Source organism: Micrasema longulum, unplaced genomic scaffold (assembly GCF_059751315.1).
Source record: "Micrasema longulum isolate JH-2025_06_02 unplaced genomic scaffold, ASM5975131v1 h1tg001264l, whole genome shotgun sequence".
NCBI classification, from domain to species: domain Eukaryota; kingdom Metazoa; phylum Arthropoda; class Insecta; order Trichoptera; family Brachycentridae; genus Micrasema; species Micrasema longulum.
In genome coordinates, this window is record NW_028278451.1 from 592,332 (window position 1) to 609,002 (window position 16,671).

The window sequence follows — 16,671 nt, forward strand, 5'->3', positions numbered from 1 at the left end:
GTCTCTATGGCGGCACTTGAGTAATACAGCCGACCACGAACACTTGAGTAATACGGCAGACCATGCGCATGCATGCCCCCTGTACGGCGACACTCGAGTAATACAGCAGACCATGCACGCCGTCTCTATGGCGGCACTTGAGTAATACAGCCGACCACGAACACTTGAGTAATACGGCAGACCATGCGCATGCATGCTCCCTGAACGGCGACACTCGAGTAATACAGCAGACCATGCACGCCGTCTCTATGGCGGCACTTGAGTAATACAGCCGACCACGAACACTTGAGCAATATGGCAGACCATGCACATGCATGCCCCCTGTACGGCGACACTCGAGTAATACAGCAGACCATGCACGCCGTCTCTATGGCGGCACTTGAGTAATACAGCAGACCACGAACACTTGAGTAATACGGCAGACCATGCGCATGCATGCTCCCTGAACGGCGACACTCGAGTAATACAGCAGACCATGCACGCCGTCTCTATGGCGGCACTTGAGTAATACAGCCGACCACGAACACTTGAGTAATACGGCAGACCATGCGCATGCATGCCCCCTGTACGGCGACACTCGAGTAATACAGCAGACCATGCACGCCGTCTCTATGGCGGCACTTGAGTAATACAGCAGACCACGAACACTTGAGTAATACGGCAGACCATGCGCATGCATGCTCCCTGAACGGCGACACTCGAGTAATACAGCAGACCATGCACGCCGTCTCTATGGCGGCACTTGAGTAATACAGCCGACCACGAACACTTGAGTAATACGGCAGACCATGCACATGCATGCCCCCTGTACGGCGACACTTGAGTAATACAGCAGACCATGCACGCCGTCTCTATGGCGGCACTTGAGTAATACAGCAGACCACGAACACTTGAGTAATACGGCAGACCATGCGCATGCATGCCCCCTGTACGGCGACACTCGAGTAATACAGCAGACCATGCACGCCGTCTCTATGGCGGCACTTGAGTAATACAGCCGACCACGAACACTTGAGTAATACGGCAGACCATGCGCATGCATGCCCCCTGTACGGCGACACTCGAGTAATACAGCAGACCATGCACGCCGTCTCTATGGCGGCACTTGAGTAATACAGCCGACCACGAACACTTGAGTAATACGGCAGACCATGCGCATGCATGCCCCCTGTACGGCGACACTCGAGTAATACAGCAGACCATGCACGCCGTCTCTATGGCGGCACTTGAGTAATACAGCCGACCACGAACACTTGAGTAATACGGCAGACCATGCGCATGCATGCCCCCTGTACGGCGACACTCGAGTAATACAGCAGACCATGCACGCCGTCTCTATGGCGGCACTTGAGTAATACAGCCGACCACGAACACTTGAGTAATACGGCAGACCATGCGCATGCATGCCCCCTGTACGGCGACACTCGAGTAATACAGCAGACCATGCACGCCGTCTCTATGGCGGCACTTGAGTAATACAGCCGACCACGAACACTTGAGTAATACGGCAGACCATGCGCATGCATGCCCCCTGTACGGCGACACTCGAGTAATACAGCAGACCATGCACGCCGTCTCTATGGCGGCACTTGAGTAATACAGCCGACCACGAACACTTGAGTAATACGGCAGACCATGCGCATGCATGCCCCCTGTACGGCGACACTCGAGTAATACAGCAGACCATGCACGCCGTCTCTATGGCGGCACTTGAGTAATACAGCCGACCACGAACACTTGAGCAATATGGCAGACCATGCACATGCACCTCGTCTCTATGGCGGCACTTGAGTAATACAGCCGACCACGAACACTTGAGTAATACGGCAGACCATGCGCATGCATGCTCCCTGAACGGCGACACTCGAGTAATACAGCAGACCATGCACGCCGTCTCTATGGCGGCACTTGAGTAATACAGCCGACCACGAACACTTGAGTAATACGGCAGACCATGCGCATGCATGCTCCCTGAACGGCGACACTCGAGTAATACAGCAGACCATGCACGCCGTCTCTATGGCGGCACTTGAGTAATACAGCCGACCACGAACACTTGAGCAATATGGCAGACCATGCACATGCACCTCGTCTCTATGGCGGCACTTGAGTAATACAGCCGACCACGAACACTTGAGTAATACGGCAGACCATGCGCATGCATGCTCCCTGAACGGCGACACTCGAGTAATACAGCAGACCATGCACGCCGTCTCTATGGCGGCACTTGAGTAATACAGCCGACCACGAACACTTGAGTAATACGGCAGACCATGCGCATGCATGCTCCCTGAACGGCGACACTCGAGTAATACAGCAGACCATGCACGCCGTCTCTATGGCGGCACTTGAGTAATACAGCCGACCACGAACACTTGAGTAATACGGCAGACCATGCGCATGCATGCTCCCTGAACGGCGACACTCGAGTAATACAGCAGACCATGCACGCCGTCTCTATGGCGGCACTTGAGTAATACAGCCGACCACGAACACTTGAGTAATACGGCAGACCATGCGCATGCATGCTCCCTGAACGGCGACACTCGAGTAATACAGCAGACCATGCACGCCGTCTCTATGGCGGCACTTGAGTAATACAGCCGACCACGAACACTTGAGCAATATGGCAGACCATGCACATGCACCTCGTCTCTATGGCGGCACTTGAAAAATACGGCAGACCATGCAAGAGCCACTTTAGCGGCATAAGAGTGCAAAGGATTCATATCAAGTTTAAGTTTTTATAAAATATCAAATTATGTTTTTTTTTAATGTTTGAAGCATATTTTTAGTTGTTTTCCATTTTAAACAATTTACAATAGTTCCATTGTTTAAAACCTCAAATTAAAACACGTAATTGCGGACCAGTTAAGCAACACGGCTGTTCGTTCAAATATTTAATATTATTTTTACACCTTAAAAAATGGGACAGTTGTGTCTCGAATCTAGTTGCCATTTTTATTTATATTTAAAACTGCAATTATTTAATTAAAAAGCGGGCATATGGAAAACCTATTTTGCAATACGATAATGATTTTGGTTTTGATAATTAAAAAATTAAATGAGTTGGTTTCGTGGATTTGGTCATAAAATGATCATGATTGACATATTTTAAAAGAGAAAGAACTCCCTAGGGGTCTTTGTCTACAAAAATTTGAATTTGAAAATTTTTTTAATTATCAATTTTGACACGATTTTTAATAGGGAGTAAACGATTGTTTTAACAAAGTTAGGCAAACGTTTCATCCCCATAGCAAAGTTGATGGAAGGTGTCTAAAAAGCGAAAAAAAAACTTCAAGCGGTCAGTTGGATGAGGCCCGTAGGGCCGTGTGATTGAGACCTTTAGGGCCGCGCTTTATCACATAACATTTATTACTTACCGTCTTATATTGTTTTAATTGGTGATTTCAAACAAAATAATTGTTATAAATTGTTAGAAATTCTAAAAAAATTGGCGTATAATAAATAGACACGTTATTTCTTTACTCGCCGCATTCGTAATTAGCAAATATTGCGTTGCCGTTAACAATTTGACAAAATGGATAGCGGATCACAATACACATGCTTACATTTGTATAGAAAAGCACCGCACCTAATGATGCATAGGGCACTAGACCCCATTAAAAAAACAACAGTTATTTTTTATTAATTAGGCAATTTTTATTAATTAGGCAAAAAAAATAATTTTTTTTAGCAAATCGTTGACCACTCTGTTTTTGGTTAGCTGGAAAATATCGCTTTTCGCAATAAGTCCGCCAAAGTACTTGTTATTTTTAGTTGACGATTTTAAATAAATACAGCATGTCTCGATCATCTGTTATAGAAATGTAAGGTGAACAGCCTTACGCTTTAAGTGCCAGTCCGGGACAGTAAAATATACTGCAGTGTAAAATTATATCATTAACAAAGTATCGATTCCGGGACCTCAAGCTCGGTAGGCAAACGCGCCAACCACTACGGTTCGAGGCGAAGTTTTCTCTACTCAATTTCTTTTTACAGGATTTTTACCTAAGAACCACAAAAGCATCCAATTTAATTTGCTTTGATTGTTCGAAAAACAAATACTAACTCGGAAACAATTTTACACACACAATAGGCGGCTCGCGTACACGGTAATAGAATAAAACAACGTGTGAAAGTGTGTCTTCTATTAAAATCGCAAAGCCTTCTATCGTCTGGTGTCGGCCTAACCGGGGAATCCAATAACCGGTTGGTGCCGGCGTAATTGTAAATCGGCGTAAATCGAATCGGCGCAAAACGACGTTTACCATTTTGCATTTGGCATTTTTTGCGTCTGTTAGATAATGAAGGCTAGAAAGCGGTTGTACCGTGTCTATTTTATTATATGTATTTTATGCCTTTGATTAAAGCGTATCTTTTAAAGCGTTGATCATTTTCCGAAGCCTAATTGAAAAGATTGAAATAATTTTAGAATGGAAATAGTAAAGGCTAGTTACTGTAGAATACGAAAATAGTTATCGATACATTTTACGTAAATATTTACAAAGCAATATTCACCATCTTGGAAAAAAATCGACACCGCCTACGGTGAATCTTTTTCGTTAAGTTTGAGTAGATTACAAAATAAACATAGAGAAGCAAACGTGAAACGTATTAAGTAAATACAAAAAATACTGGGACTTTTTAAAGGATTTATTTTTATTTAAATTTTTTTTGTTATTTTTTAAAATGGATTTTTTCTTTTAAATTAAAATAGGATTCTTATTTATTTATTATGTATATATTGAATATATGCTAAATACGGCTTAAGCCAATCACAGCAGTTATATGAAGAAATATACTCGTATGTTCATGAAACTGAATAAAAAGAATATAAAACGCTGTAGCAAAGGCAAAAAAGGGCCATAAAATATTAGTATAGAATATATTCATGATTCACGCGAGAAATAAATTAGACTTCGTGTAAACCATGCCAATCCATCTTAATCCCATACTGTTTTAGTGGCGAAGATAGCTACGAAAAATCGGAAGATATGTTCCAAAAATTCCAAGTTGTGCCATAAAAACTAAAGTTGCTGTATGGAAGATTTGATAAATAGCAGATTTTGACCTCTGGTGACATGTTTAAAAACATGAAAAGAAATTGAATTGAAATTTGTTTTTAATATTAATGATTCCCTTTCGTGCTGCTGCTTATATCATCATCAATCTTCTGAACACATCTTGTGGAATTCTTCATTTCCCCCTCTCTGTGAATATTGAATAGAGCTTCTTGTTACTATCCGTGGCTCTGTTACAGGTCTGATTTCAAGGCATTTAAAAAGTTTTGTAATCATTACGGCGAATCAACCGCACCCAATAAATTTAATCCGAGTCACTTCCCTCCCTTTCTCAATCCAATGAATTGCATATTTTGTACTTCTGGATTACCTTCTTTCAGTACAAAGATGCTTAGGCTACTAGCAGCTTTTCTCAATCGGCAAAAGGCAATTTTTCAGTGTATGTGGGCGCCGCCAAGGAGATTCATGTCCTCAGATGCGGTGGGCGGTATGTGGTCGGCAAATTACAACTGACGGGAATTCAACCAGCTACGCTAGTTTCACAGTTGGCCGTCTAACTAACTGCGCTTCGGGGCTTATAATTTGATGTAAATATCATATTGTATGGGATGTACATAAATTATAACAGTAATATAATGGTTGGTTGGAAGAAATTGCCATTTGGCAATAAGCCCGCCAACGTACAAATAACATTATGTACAAAAAGTTAAATAAATAAATAAATAATATAAAGTTAATTTGACTGTCTAAATAGGGTAAGAAACCCTTTTCTAAGACTAAAAAATATATTATCTTACTCGCTAAAACACAATATTTCATTATACTCGTATGTCAAAAAAACAATTCTTCTTGCGGTGCCTTGTCAGGTCTGTAGGACGTTGGTGATCACCACAGCGAAAGCATCTCGGTCCTGCGCTATTCTTGTATTCCACAGCCCGGACAACTGCTTATTGGATATTCTTTCTATAGTGATTCCTGGGAAAAGATGACCAGAGTTGTTTCCCGTTGCCTTCTCTGGAAGATATTTCTGTCGGGGTTACTTTCCCTTAGCTGGTTGGTTCTGGTTTGGAGGCGCCAGAAACTCGCCTTTCATCCTCTCGTTATCTGCTGTGATCACACCGTTATGAGTGTGATCGCATCACCCAGGGTTCGCAACGTGGACGCTAACGAGTTGGTCTAGTCAGTAGTGTTGCCGGTGGAATGCAACTGGGCGTTCGCAGCATTTTATAGAATCACACCCCCCAGCAAGATGTGACTCCTTGCGACCCTACTGACAGTTTGAAAAACAATAAAACAGTATTTTCAGAATAAAAGTGTTAACAGAATAAAAGTGTTAACAGAATAAAAATGATAAAGAATTAAAATAAAAATAAAAACATATGTCATCCATGTGCCATCAATTTGCTATTACCTCTCCAACCTCTCAATCTTTCCGTGACCAATTTTATCAAAAAAGGTAGTCTCTTTAGTTTTTATAGTATTTCCTCGTTTCTGGAATTTTACTATATATTTTTTGTTCTGTGCTTCAAAGTCTTTGTGTCAAAGACGTTCTTACCATTTGACAAGAAATCAGACCTGTTCTTGCCTACGATTTTTAGAAAAACTTAAAATTATTAAAATGTTCATGAAAACGTCCTGAATCCATTTGGATAATACCGTCAACAAATGCGTAAAGATTATTTTAAATACAAAATAAAATTTAAAAAACAGATCCAATTAAAAAGTCCCAGTTTACTTTAATTAAATATTGATAACGCTATAAAGTAATGTAGATTTTCAATATGCAAAAAAATAATATATATTTTTATTTCCGTTGGATCGATAAAAATAATATATAACCTATATCTACGTACCGACATTACTTTTTTTAATTTCTTTTTTACCGCAATGTATTTAATTATATTTTAGTTTTTTTTTTAAGTGCACAATAATTTCAAATTAAGAATATTGCTCAAATAGAATAACTGTAAATGAATTCAATTAAAAATGTTTTTTTTTTCAAATTTAAAAAAAATTTGGTTGTGGAATATATATTTTGGAATAAAATATTCGTTCATTATTTCAAATAAATGACTTGAAGGCGATTTTTGATATTTGCAATTATAGCAATATATTGTGAGTTATTTTTAGTTTTGGCAGATATTTCGACTATTGAGCTTGACAGATTGAGAATCATTTTTGAAAAGGAAGAATAAGTCGTGATGCTTTAAGAGGAACGCGGTCTGCCTTTTTTTTATGACTCAGGATTATGTCACTTCGTTTTGTTTCTTGATAATTAGTTTTTATGGGAACAAGGACAAAAATCAACAACCCTTAAAAGCGCCCACTTTTACTCAGGCGTCTTCGGACGCACTGCATACAAATATAACTATTTTTGAAAAACGCAAAAGGTAGTCCGGTACAGAAAATTTTATCCTGATACTTTAAAAATAAAAGCGTGATAACGAGACAAAGTAACGTAAGGCATAATCAGTCCGATGTCCCGTTGTCTTTTTTGCATAGTATCGTGGAGGAATTTGCGAGAGAGTGACAGAAAAACGATGTTCAAATACCTTTTCATCAAAATTCTCATATACCGCGTTTCCTCTTAAGGATATGTGCCCTGTTGGGAGGTTTACTTATGTGAATTGTCGTTATTATCATTTCCCTATCCGTGCCAAATGGTGCATAGGGCACTGTATCAGTACAGTAACCGCAGCGTTTACTGATAATTTGTTTTTGTTACATGAAGGCAAGATTATCAGTATTACGCTTCAGGTGCTTGTCAAGGGACGATGAAATATTCTAATGTAAAACACCCTTTTGAATAAATATTTATTTACAAGAGAATTTTTACACCGTGTAACATTTTCATTTTCATCTGTTTCTATAAAAATCTATGTTTTTCGTTAACTCATTGATCCGATGGTTTTGTTCAGAAAAAGAGATAGATAATAAATACAAAATAATTATTGAAGTCATGGCTTTGGAAATGATTGTAATAAATTTCTTAACAGTAAATCTAGCGATACATTTGTGTATTGTGATTTGTAAAATAAATGTAACCGTTTCGTCAGGACAGTAACTATACTAACATGCGAATCCCACTAAACTCCTTCACCATAGTATGTAGTTGCAAAAAAATACAAAACCAACGTAAATATTTTTTTTAAATGTGTTTTTATAATTGAGACAATTTTTTAAATCTTAGACCACAACCCAATTCGAATTGCCATATTGTTATGAGAATATCCCACTATACACCTTTACCATAGTGAAGGTGTATAGTGGGATTTGCATGTTAGTGTAATTAATGTCCCGACGAAGAGAAAGGTACGTCTCGTCTGGTAGACATAAAAACTCAGTTAGTGATTATTTACGAATTATCACTATTGTTTATTGAAATGTTTTATTACAAAATTAACGTTTTTAATATTAACAGTAAAATCTAACATTTATAAAAAAACATCTACAAAGATCCAGACATACTGAAAATAATGTCAATAAATCTTATTTCATTAGCATATAATGTGGTGCACAGGGCAATGAATTATTGATAAATTACAAGCAAATAATTTAAAATATTTTAGGGCTTCCGAAATATTTAGTTCTCAAGCAGGCCGAAACATCTGTCATATTTTTAAAAAAATAATCTCGTAACGCTTTGCTTTAAAAACTGTATTAAAAAAAATGTATTGAAAATGTTTTTCTGGTTCTGTTAACAAAAATATTAAATCTAAAAGTATTTGGACTCACAAATGATTAATATTGTTTAAATTATATCATTTATCTTCGATTACTATAAGTTATAACTATAACTTACAGTAAACTGCTTGTACTTTTTGTATTTAAATATAGTTTTGTAATGTTATCTGTTTTTGTTATTTACATTTTAAGTTTTCATTCATTATTGTTATATAATTGAAAATTGTTATTGGTAGTCTGATAACTATGAATAACAAAATTGTGACTATACTGTAATTACACGAAGCCGTTGTTGATAACATGCAACAATTATGTTATAGTGTATATTATTTATTTATTTATTTTATATTACTTATTATTTTAGTCCATAAATGATATTAAAACAACGATAAATGTGTTTTATTGTTTTTTTTTTTTTCAAAAATATTTACAAAATAGTCTTAAAGTCCTGCTGAGTTGCATACATACAACTCGTTAGCAGGTTCTTATAAATTGCATCGATTATTCACACTTAGCATACATTAACAATAATTTTACTTGCAAAACATTACATATTACATTTTTAAAAATTAAAAACTATCACTAATACAAAAAACTTTTTTCTATTAACCATAATTTGAGCAAACGTCTCCCTCCTGTATTAACTCAGTATTTTTAATATTGTTTGGTAACATGTTCAATATTTTAGGTATACTGTATTGCAGTGTCCTTTTGCCATGTTAATTGCAATATCTAGGAACAGCTAGCCCTTCCATACTAGTAAATCTGGTGTTGTAATCATAAACCAACTTGTGTTTATACTCGGAGTACGACGCATGCTGACAAATTAATTTGTACAAACGTAGAGCCCTAACAGACATTTATTTACAGATTTTTACATCAACGATATTGAAATATTGTGTCTCTGGCGGTATAAATATTTATGTAGTAGCAATTTGATCATAGAATTTTGCAAAGTTTGAATACAATTAATATTAGTTTCCCTTGATAACCTCCAGGAAGTAATAGCGTAACGTATAATTGATTCAGAGAGAGATAAATAAATAATTCGTAAAGTATTAACAGGGACATAATATTTTAATATGTACATTCTATTACTTATTGCTCTTAATCGCTTTCAAAATTTTCTAATATGAACATCCCATTTAAAATAACAATCTATAGTTAAACCTAAAGAAACATACGGCTCAATATTTTCAATATTTTCACACATGCACGGTTGCATAATATCACTATGGATACACGTATAGTTATGTGATAAAATTGACGGTGTTCTGTGAGTTTTATAGTTCGGTGATCTTATGTACACAAGTTTGGTTTTCTTTTCTACGGCCGCGAGAGCGGTTCAGAATTGCACCGCAGGAGTAAGTCATACAGGTAAAATTCCATACTCCGACTCGTGGGTTGAGAAACAATGAAGAACTTGTTCATCGATCAGCATAGAACAAACTATAACCTCAATTATTTAATGACCCGTCATTGTTGTATTGTTAACTCACGACAAGATCTGGACTTTTTTGGTTAAAGTTTACAACGAATTAAACGAGCATTAAATAAATAGATCAGATCTTGTTTTGATTTCCCTTATGTTTGTCAATGATTCTTTTATTATTTTTTAATGTTTATAAGAATTCTTACATTACAATTTTCATCCCTAAAAATTGTATTGATAAACAATGTCCGTAAGTAAAAAAATACATTTTGCTTTGCATATTGCCTACATTCAGGATTAAGATCATATAATATGCTTCTTTTCACATTGCCTATATTCAGGAGTAAGACACATGTTTGTGCTTAGCACATTGCCTACATTCAGGAGTAAGACATATATTACGCTTTGCATATTGCCTACATTCAGGATTAAGATTATCCAATATGCTTTTTATATTGCCTATATTCAGGAGAAAGACAGATGTTATTACTACAACTACAAGCATGCCGTTTCCCCGTAGGGGTAAGCAGAGAGAATGAACAGCTAGACACGCCTATCCTGGTATATATTTCTAGCTTCTTCCACATTTATACATCTTGTCATACATGCCCTTCGATCTGCTTTTGACATGACTAGACTTAAGATTTTGGTTAATCTGATCATGCCACGTCTTCCTTGGTCGTCCTCGTCTCACGTTACCGTTCATTTTCACCATATATACTTGTTTTACCATTCTTTCGCCGTCCATTCGTTCTACGTGACCAAACCATCTCAGAGACCCTTTCTTAATCTTTTCAATTATACTTGACTCAGATTTACACTCTCGTCTGATTTCATAATTTGTAACCCTGTCGAACATAGATTTCCCACACATTCGTCGAAGAGATCACATTTCAACCGTGTACACTCGGTTTTCATCCTTCCTCTGCCAGTTCCATATTTCACTTCCACACGTATGTGTTGGGACTAAAGCTCCGTTGTGCACTGCCAGTTTAGTTTTGATTGACAAAGTGTTATTAGAAATTACTGTGCTAAGTGGGCCGTTCATTTTGTTGCCCGCATTCATTCTCCTTTCAACATCTTTTTCTACTCCTTTATCTCTTGAAACTATGCTTTCCAGATGCACAAATTCTTCTACTTGTTCAAAACATTCGTTGTTTACATTTATTATGCAGTCAGTAACCTCACTTTCCCTTTCAAATACCATCACTGTTGACTTATTTTCGTTCATCGCATATTCGCTCTCCAGGCATACATAATACTTGTTAAGACTTGCTTAGCATATTGCCTACGTTCAGGAGTAAGACATCGAATTTTATTTGCACAATACTTTCATTCACGAGTAAGACATTCATTTTGCAAATTGCATTGCGAATTGCCTACATTCAGGAGTAAGTCATAGGTTTTGCGCTTACATTCAGAAGTAAAACAACTTTTTTTTTTGCACATTGCCTACATTCAGGAGTAAAACATTATACTATGCAAATTGCATTGCGAATTGCCTACATTCAGGAGTAAGTCATTGGTTTTGCACTTACATTCAGAAGTAAGACAATATTTTGCATTGCACATTGCCTACATTCAGGAGTAAGACATTATACTTTGCACATTGCTTACATAATAATCGGATTGTGGTCCTATGGCAAGTGTCGTAAACTCACGGATTTAATTTTTCAACATAGATAGAAGAGTATGGTTTAATTATAAATCCACCTAAAACACAAATTGTGTTTGAGGGTAGTCAAAGATCCATAAGTTTGTTAGACGTACCTTCTTTTAATCCTCTGAATGTCAATGGTACCAATATTCAATACCATAAATCTATAAAAAAATCTAGGACTACTCATGAATAAACATCTATGCTGGCGAGCTTATACTAATGAATTAGGCCACAAAATGTTTTGCAGTCTACACTCACTTGGAAGGTTGCAAAAATTCTAACCAATTAATATTAAATGCTCACTCGTACAAGAATTACTTCTATTCATTCTAGATTACGCTGATGTTTCCATGACTGGTTTAAGAAGGGAGCAACTCTAAAAACTTGAGAACTTCAGAATAAATTTTAACATTTTAATTAAAGTTTTATGAAATACGACCACATTTCTGATTATCGTAGGCAACTGAAATGGCTCAAACAGACAACGGAGAGACTATCACTCCCTCTTACTTCTGTTTACTATACTTCATAGTTCTAACACTCCTATATACTTCCGTGAAAATTTCAACGCTTATCAGTTCATGGTTTACCCCTTCGTTCTAACTCTTAAAGCACTCTCTTAATACCCATCCACAATTCCTATTTCTTCTCTGACCCATATAGTGCTCATGAGGCATCATCATGTGAAATCATCTCCCATCCACCATTTAATATCAAAGATGATACTACAGTTTCATCTTTGATACTAACGGCAGCCTCCGTGGTGTAGTGGTCAAGACGCTTGACTCACGCACGGAAGGTTCCGGGTTCGATTCCCGGTGAGAACACAAACATTAAAATGTGATTTTTCTCAAGTCTGGGTGCTCTGTGATGTAATTCACCACTGTAGTTAGGCCTCCTGGCCTGTTGTGGTGCAAAAAAAAATGTAAAAAAATATGTAAATGTAAAGTATCTCTCTTTAAATCTCGTCTGAAAAAACAACTCCTTTTCTCATCCATAATCTCTCCTCGTTTCCTCTTTATTTCTTTTTACCATTGAGTACCAGTATTGATGTAAGGTAATTAATATAGGTACAAAGAAAACTATTTATTTTTTTGTATATCCTATTTTTTTTTCTATTAAATATGTTTTGCAACTTGAATTACAAATTGGTTATTTGGAAGAAATTACCATTTGGAAATAAACCCGCTAACGTCCAATTTACTTTATGAACAAAAGTTGAAAATAAACCATTCACGCCCGAGGATTAGAACTTTACTCTACCTCAACTCGATTACTATTTTCGAATAGTGAGTTATTTACAACTCTATTTAAATTTATTTCAACAGAGAGGGAAAATTTTGAGAAGGGGGTATGGAAGTCTAGGCATTTACAGGGCTTATGACCTGTCATCGGCTGGTTTAAGTGGCCACTTTACACACTGTGTAACATTCACCATTCTGCCCATGTTTGAAATGCCCTTCTCAAAATTTTCCCTCTCTGTTGAAATAAATTTAAATATGAACAACTCCCTAGGAGAAAATCCAGCCAGTCTGCAAGCATTTGGACATAATCAAACATTGTTATTTACAACTCGTTAAAAATGACCGCCAAAATTGGAATATTTGGTCAAAGTCAATATTTCAAACACAAAAAAAAGAAAATAATTATCTGAGATACATTGCCTACAGGAGTAAATATTTTTTTTTGTATTTATTTTTATTTAGGAAGGTAAACATGAACAGAAAACTATACTCGTAAAAGGAATAATAATGAAACCCACTAAACCGCGAAACCGGCTTGTTCGCAGGTTTTCTTATTTTCCATACATACTCGTATAATATATGATTTTCACTTGTTCAAAAGTAATACGTAAAACTGATGTGCGCAATATACAAAAGCGTATCCCGATCTTCTGTCACATGAAGGTAAGGAAATATTAAAAAAGCACTTGCATCTTAGATCGGTATTTGGAAATTTTCGTATCTTAAAATATAATCAGCATTCATATAAATAAATTGAGAATGATGTAAATAACTTGTGTATTAAAATAAATAGCTATATTTATTTTAAAGTTTGGATTCTGGGCATTTCATTTTTCATTTCATTTCATTTCATTTTTTTTTTTTTTTTTTTGCACCACAACAGGCCAGGAGGCCTAATACAGTGGTGAATTACATCACAGAGCACCCAGGCTTGAGAAAATCACATTTTAATTTTTGCGTTCTCACCGGGAATCGAACCCGGAACCTTCCGTGCGTGAGTCAAGCGTCTTGACCACTACGCCACGGAGGCCGCCTGTGTATATTAACTCGCATCCTGTATATATTTAACTCTGGGCATCCTGTATATTTCCAGGATATAAAATACAATACAGTAAAACTCAAATTATCCGAACTCCGACTATCCGAATCGCTGATTATCCGAATCCAATTCCCATATATGTGACCACATGAAACTTTTCACTTTCAAGCGGATGCCCGACTTGGCTGCTCGAAAACGGATGATGATAGTCAAACAGCTTACTTTAACCGAGATGTTCAGCAAGCAATGACATCATTTACAGTACGTACAAATTGTACTAATTTACAGCACTTGTAACTACGCTTAACACGTAGAAGCGTTACCTTTTTATTCAATTAATTAAAAGCCTTTTTCTTTAAAAACTGTTTTTTTCTCCCATTCTCAATAAACATACAATAATTAATTGAAATTGACCCCTTTTTTGGAAAAAAAAAAACAATTTTGAGAATTTTAGATTATCCGAATAATTGTAGTTTTATTGTACATACAAGCAGTAAAATAAAATAAACCAAGAAAATAAATGCAGTTAGTACATACATTAAAAACATGTAAAACGAATATTTTATTTATTTAAATTTTACAATATGCCCAGGAGGCATTTATAAAAATGATACAGGTTAGTACAAATACAGTAATAATTTTTGAAATAATTCAAAAAAACAACATAAACACTTAATAAAAAAAGAAAAACACGCAGAAACCAAAAAAGCATGCTGGCAAAACAAAATTAAAAATAAAACTTGGCATAATAAAAAAATAAAAATATAAACACAATGAGTTGGGTGTAAAAAGACGCGTTACAAAAAACGTAGGTATATAAAGTAAATAATAAAAATATTAAAAATAAAAAGCACATTGTAATATTAAATAAATATAACAAAAATAATACTAAGAAAGTAATGGTAAGCGCGTTTGCCTACCATGCAAGAGGTCTCGGGTTCGATTCCCGACCTGGTTAAAATGAAATATTAATTTAAAATGGTGTTTTTATACAATAATATTTCATAGTCCCTGGACTGGTACCTAAAGCGTCAGACTGATCATCCTACCTGCACGTAACAAAAATGATCAAGATACGTTGCGATTGGTGTACCAATGCAGTGCCTTATGCATCATTAGAGAAAGGGAATAATGACGAAGAAATATATATGGTATACATCGCTGCTAAAATTCAAAAGGGACACGAAATTTGACTTTTTTCAGTGGAGCCAATAAAAGTTTTTAACACCAGTCTTCGCTTTTTTTTATATTTTATAATCTTACTTTTTATATTTATGTTTTTAAAAGTATTATTACCATTTTTAAAGATCTATCTATCTAACTATGGAATTTTGTGCTGAGTATAACCCAGAAAGCTTTGATGTAAGTTGTTGTGCGATTTGGATCATTTACAATGCAAAATCCACGGGAGCCTTTTTTTTTGAAAAATATGACCGATTTATAAGTAATTTTTTCAATAAGACGAACTTTCGGGAATTTTGATTTGTGGATCTTTTGAATTTAAGCAGTGACATATTATAAATATTTGGATTTTTTTAAAGATCAATTATTGTTGTATTAAACATGTCTACATCACAAGTGAATTTGTTGGTTAAAAGGAATGTAAACACTGTAAACATATTATTATTATTAATATTATGTATTAGTATTATGAAAGCGTTGAAATAATAAAATAAATGTAAACAAAAGCTTCATGTATTTACTATTTGATTAAAAAGGTGCTCTTTTGTGGCTATTTTCAATACAGCTACGAGTATGTTATTTGTAATAAATATCTCCATAGGTAGAGAATTGTAAATACAAAGAATATTTAATATTAAATAAAGAAATAATATAAAACAAAAGCATTATATCGATTTTATTCGCAGTAATAGATTTAAAACCAGTATCCGCCGCCAGAGGCGCTAGTGTATACGTCAAAATCCACGAACGCGGGAAATGATTCCAGCAGTAATAAGCGCCCAACGAACACAACTAAAAAGCATTTTACGTACGTACAAATACTGACGCTTTTTTACTCAGTTGCGTGGTACGCTGGCGTTTCTTGCGCGTTCGATGTCGGCCATTTTGCCAAGCTCGCCATCGATGAAGGAATCGATTTCAGACACTGCTTTTGTCTCGTTCTCTCGTGCATGGGCGCTGGGGCGGGGGAAAAGGACGACCGATTTATCGACTTGATTTTTGAAGCGATATCGCCATGACAACTAGGACGGGACAAAAGGCATATTATCGATTAAGCGTCACCCTACGTAAAAATATCCATCGACTCGTTGGCGACAATGAGCAATAGGAGATTCGGGTCGATAAAATATTGTTTGATAACGAATATTCGAGCGTCTTATCGATTTATTTACTAACGCCGCATACTAATAAATGTAATTATTTATGAACGAGACGACACACTTATTTATTTAGTTACTATGGATATTTTTTATGAAAATCACCCAAAGGGCGCTGTACAACATACAATCCAATACGTCTTGCAGCTACAGAGCGTACAAACAGTTGAAAATCTAGTAGCAATTTAAATTCTACAAAAAAATCTTAAAGGTTTTTTTTTATTTTAGAAAATAAACGTTTGCAGATAA

At 36.1% G+C, this 16,671-nt stretch overlaps 3 long non-coding RNA genes across 3 annotated transcripts in view; 2 read left to right on the top strand and 1 right to left on the bottom strand.

Annotated features, from left to right (window-relative positions):
• The window catches only part of LOC148276174 (uncharacterized), a 164,157-nt gene extending 162,747 nt beyond the window's left edge, over positions 1–1,410 (bottom strand). The window contains exon 1 of the long non-coding RNA XR_015823852.1: positions 44–1,410. This is a non-coding gene — a long non-coding RNA (uncharacterized LOC148276174). The remainder of the gene's footprint in view (positions 1–43) is intronic.
• Positions 1,411–1,593: 183 nt separating this feature from the next.
• Positions 1,594–3,586, top strand: LOC148276176 (uncharacterized). The gene is made up of 3 exons (XR_015823853.1): positions 1,594–1,714; positions 1,793–2,033; positions 2,112–3,586. It is a non-coding gene; the product is annotated as an uncharacterized LOC148276176 (long non-coding RNA).
• Positions 3,587–4,919: 1,333 nt separating this feature from the next.
• LOC148276177 (uncharacterized) lies at positions 4,920–6,354 on the top strand. Its single transcript, XR_015823851.1, has 2 exons — positions 4,920–5,662; positions 5,758–6,354. It is a non-coding gene; the product is annotated as an uncharacterized LOC148276177 (long non-coding RNA).
• The last annotated feature ends 10,317 nt before the right edge of the window (positions 6,355–16,671 follow it).